Source organism: Lathyrus oleraceus, chromosome 5 (genome assembly GCF_024323335.1).
Source record: "Lathyrus oleraceus cultivar Zhongwan6 chromosome 5, CAAS_Psat_ZW6_1.0, whole genome shotgun sequence".
NCBI classification, from domain to species: domain Eukaryota; kingdom Viridiplantae; phylum Streptophyta; class Magnoliopsida; order Fabales; family Fabaceae; genus Lathyrus; species Lathyrus oleraceus.
The window spans coordinates 488,422,972-488,428,470 of NC_066583.1; the positions used below are offsets into that span (position 1 = coordinate 488,422,972).

The 5,499-nt window shown below is 29.6% G+C and overlaps 1 long non-coding RNA gene across 1 annotated transcript; it reads left to right on the forward strand.

The window, feature by feature from the left end:
* The first annotated feature begins 542 nt into the window (after window positions 1-542).
* Window positions 543-1,008, forward strand: LOC127085630 (uncharacterized). Its single transcript, XR_007789212.1, has 2 exons — window positions 543-615; window positions 759-1,008. It is a non-coding gene; the product is annotated as an uncharacterized LOC127085630 (long non-coding RNA).
* Window positions 1,009-5,499: the final 4,491 nt, after the last annotated feature.

Genomic DNA, 5,499 nt, shown 5'->3' on the forward strand with positions numbered 1-5,499 from the left:
TTTATATATAATATAAAGGGCATTAGTAGTTCTTTTTGGACAATTCTTTTTTTTTTCTTTTTTTTAAGTACAAACATTATCATATCAATATATATATATATATATATATATATATATATATATATATATATATATATATATATATATATATATATATATATATATATATATATATATATATATATATATATATATATATATATATATATATATATATAAAGAAGAGTATAATATGTTAGAGGTAAATTTTGAGTTTTGAATGTGGAGAAAACATAGTATAATAATATTTTATTTCTAAATATAGGATTGTGGAGAATTAGGTAACTGCTGTTTAAATATTTAATAAAATATTATAACTTATTTTGGTAAAGAAATATTATAATTTTTAACATTAGTTAGAAAAAATATTAGAGATATAATTGTTATTAATTTTAAAATATTATTGTTTTTCTTTTCTTTTTTAAGAAGAAGCATTATCACATCACAATATGCATATATAAATAGATACGTAAAGAAGAGTATAGTATGTTATATCTAAAATCTGAAAAATGAAAACTACAAGAAATTTTGCAGTTATAATGTTATTTTTATTGGCTTTTTTCATCTTGACAACAGGTATGAAATAAATGAGTTAATCGATTAAATTGTATTTCTGATGTTGTAATGTTTAAGTTTTGTATATTAACTTACGCTTTAAATCTTTCAATATTTTCATTCAACACTAATCTTATATACACATATTTTGGTTGAAAATGTAGATTTTTGCTCGGCAGCAGGAGGAAAGTATTCGTGTAAAACAGATCACCATTGTCAGCAGTTCTGTGGTAAAGAGAAAGGACGATGTCTTGGTGGGCAGTGTTGGTGTTTCTCTCCACCATCTTCCACTAGCAACATACTACCCCCAATTTTAAATTAAGTTGAATTTTGGGATGTAATAATTATATATGAATAGAATCATAATATTAAATTAAAAATATTAATAAAATTAAATATTTTATTTTATTTAAATATATGTTGTTAGATTACACTTTAAATCAAACCGATTGAATCCATATGTGGAATTGATTAAATTCAAAACCGAAACAATCATCGATCTAAACCATCTATCTAAACCAGAATGAACTTGTTCTTGTTTAGTTGTTCTACTACCGAAAATTATGAAAATCTTTATGTTATAGTTCAGTTGTTGTTATTGAGATTGAGTTTTAGATTGATGTTGATATTGAGTTTATGTTTTTTGTGATTCTTTGTGCACATTTCATCTTGTTTCGTCGTGTTGAGTTTATTATATCTAATGTCGAATATTTGTTTCACTAATAAGTATTTCAAAGTATAACATAGTAAATTGATTATGAAAATAATTATATGTAAAATTATGTTATATCTGAAAATTATCTTACACTGATTAATGATTTTCTAGCATTCTGCAACTCATAATTCATCTCATGTTGTTTTATAATTAAAATATCTCCAATACATCTAGTTTTCGTTCAACTTTCTTCCATATTTGTTCATTTTTCAAAGCATCAAATTTTATGCTTTCAAGAATAGATTAGTAGAAAAGGAAGTGTTGAACAAATAACTTGAAATTTTGGAGATATTTTAATCATAAAATAGTGTGAGATGAATGATGAGTTACATGATGCTTCAAAATCACTAATCAATGTACGTTTTTCTTCAAATATAACACAATTGTTCATATGATTATTTTTCAAACCAATTTTGATAATTATATGTTTAGTATAGGATTTAGTGAGATAAGCAATTTAAATTAGATTTAATAACTCAAAATTGTTTTACCCCCTCGGTTTTATTAGATAACCGAGGTGAAAAAATGGTATATCCATCAGTGAAATTACAAAACCGATAGGACATAAGTTTTTGCCATTTCAGAATTCCAAAAAGGTCTCCCTAGGGATCGAAACCATGACATTTTCATGTACATGTCGATTATTTTAAAATCGGGAGGTAAAGTGGGCACTTTTCATGACTCCCTTTCACTGCCTCGTCTTTGTAGCCGAGGTTAAAAGCAATTCGCTTCCGATGTTAAATATGCTTTTTCTAGTAGTGCGTAAACCCCAATCCAAAATCTGAAATCTTTTGCTCAAGCGTTAATTAGTGTTTGCAACACCCCCATGAGCCAACTCCTTCAACCTTGTGATAAAGGAGACATAATACCATTACAATCCTTGAGAACGAATACCTAGCCATTCTGGAATACTGTAATAACAACGTTCATGCTCGCATCTTTTTCCCAAAGGAACCACACCCCTCAAGGTAGATATCTTGCATGCCATGATTTATGATATTTGGAAATCTATCAGAAAATTGGGGGTTACCTCTCTCAGAAAAGGTTTTTATGAATTTTTGTTTTCATCCATAAAAGATATGTTGATTGTCAGAGCTTTGAGTGCGATAAATATGGCCCTTACTATGCTCAAGATTTTTTCTTGGACAAGAAACTTCAACCTTAGCTTACAACAGGAATCAACAACTCAAGTTTGGATTTAGATTTTTGGTTTGACGTGGGAATAGTGGATACTGAGAATCTTGTTTGCAATTGTAGGAAGTATTGGAACTCTAATATGCACTGATGTGACCACAAATAAACCTAGGTTCGATAGAGATTACTTGCACTTTGTGAGGGTTATGGTTGATGTTAACTTAAAACATAAACTGATGTATAGGGTCCTTATGGAAAAAACTAGTTTTGCCTTCTTCGTGGATATTGATTATGAAAATCTGCCAACATTTTGTAGTTTCTGTAAATGTATTCGTCGTGAATTGGCAACCTGCAAGCGAAGTAGACATCAACAACCACAAGTTAAGGTTGGAAATAAGAAAACAATTAGATAAAAAAACATATGTTGCACAAGACAACAGGAAAACTCTTGAAATCCAGAAAAAAATGCAACTCAATTCAACAATGAAGCTTACATCATTGTTGAAGTTCCTGTTACAGACATTGTTGGAGTTCTTGTCGCAGGTATGCTTGAGGTTTTTCAAAATAAATTTGATCTAAAATTTGTTAAAGAAACTTAACTTGTTGATCCCAACACATCTGAAACACATACTGGGATTTCCCCAACCCAAATAGAGAAATTTCTCACAGACTCTTGATCCAATACGGCTGATCAAGGGAGACAAACTGATGATGGTTCACCAGGTTCATATACTAACCCTTAGGACCAAGACCAGTATTTCCAACTTGTTATTTAAAAAATAGGAAAATAAAAATTCTATAAAGAAACCACAAGGCCCTAGGTCTAATGTTGGTAAATCCAACACTTGCCTATGAAGGCAATCTATTGGAATGTGATTTGTTGTCGTACATGAGTAAAAAATGAGTAAATAAAACTGTAGTTGGGGAAGCGACACCTCAAGTCGTATCGCAAGGACTCTTGTATTGAATTAACCAATTAAGAAAATGAAATAGGAGGGGGGTTTTGGGTTTAGATTCAATTGAGAATAAGTGCTTATAAAAAGTGATTATGAAATAAGTTGATCTACTGTTCGGTCTTCTAACTTATCATCGATCAAACAGTAGATCATCTTATTTCATAATCACTTTGAGTAAAAAGATAAAGCGCTGAAATAAGTTTTCCATGAATTCATCTAAAGCTTTTAATTTTTGTGAATGCCGAATAACATTATTATAGCAACGGAAAATCTAATATAACAAAAGGAAAATTCGAACCCTTATGAAAACCGACCCGAAAATTATAAAAACCGACCCAAACTAACTATTCTAATTAAGTCTGGAATTTCAACGAATTATTAGACCCTCCTTCACTCCAAATAAGATTTCCACTTCAACATAAAATTTGTAGATATTTCTCTTATCTTTCTAACCCATATTAGAATGCATTAATCCGATTTTCGAAGCTCGATTTATGGTCTGCACAGTGACAATATATAAAATAATTGTTTAAGCTGAAAATAAAGTACGGAAATAAAATAAAGCCAAAAATAAACTTAAATATAAAAACAAACTAAAAGAGTAGAAATAATAGAATAAACTATAGAGTTGCCTAAGTACAATAGTAGAAAAATCTGCATCAAAATGCACCTATCAAATTCCCCCACACTTGAACTTTTGCATTCCGAACAAAATTATAAATTCAAAACTCAACTTTCAAACAACGACTTCTCCGCTATTTTTCTTCTCTTTTATCTTTTTATTCTTATTTTTTATTTTTATTTTTTATTTTTATTTTATTTTTCAGATCAGAAGGAATATGTAATGACATCCTTCTTTTCTTTTTCTATTATTTTTTTCAAATTTTTTTCTTTTTTTTCTGCCAATTTTTTTGAATCAAATATCACAACTATAATTATTCAACCCAACACAACTCCAACATGACTCTTTCAACCTTATAAGTTTGTGATAACATTGTTTTTCACTTTCAAGCTTGTATTGTTTTTAAACAAAGAATAGGATAATAGGCTCAAGGGTCTTTTCAAACAAGGGATGATATTATTCAGGGTTGATATTTTGGCTATTGGCTAAAAATAAACAAAACAAAAACAAACTACCTTTATCATATCAATGTGCACAAGTAAACAAAAAGTTTTAACAAAAGTCAATTCAAATTCTAGATACCAACAGACATGACTGAAACACACAAGAAAGAAAAGATGGATTTTTGAATGTTATCCATTAAAAATATCAAAATCTCACAAGGTAAATGATGTACTAAGATTGCACAAAAAAATCAATCACATCACACCACAAGTATGTAGTCAAGAGAACAGAGAAAATACTCACAATTGTAACTCAAAAACCACAGAAAAAACATGTATTTTTTATTTATTTTTATTTTTCATGTAAGAAAATAAACAAAAACAAAGAAACTGAATGAAATAAAACAAAGTAAAAGTTTCCCTCCCCCACACTTAAAACACAAATTGTCCTTAATGAAAGAACATAAATATAAAATAAGAGTGAGAGAAAGGAAAATTTGTTCCTTGATCAAGTTGCAGTATAGCTGGATTTTTTCAAGGAAATATATTCTATGGTTGCATCTTCATGCACCTCACTTTCATGGAATAACTCCAGGCGTTGTCAATTGACCTTAAAGACTTTGACAATAGCTGCACGTTTAATCTATACTACACCATGAGGGAACACATTAGTAAAAACAAAGGGGCCAATCCACTTGGATCAAAGTTTCCCAGACATAGTTTTAAGGCGGGATTTAAAGACCCAATAGACTGGGGCAAAGACATGATACTGCAGGGTCAAACCATCTTCCTACTTTTAAGCTGCACAAGCAGACTCTATTGTACATCAACAATCGTCAAGTTTAAAACGAGTATCAGGGAGTCATGTTGACGTAATACCCTACCATTTTTTGACAAATATCCTTGTAAGACAAGTAACCTCTCTAAGCCTTGATAGTCCCCGACTCACCATAGTGACACTTCTCGAAACATTTAAATTTTTTTCATGCATTAATCATGTCGCTATGCTCTAGCATCAAATCATGCATATCATTT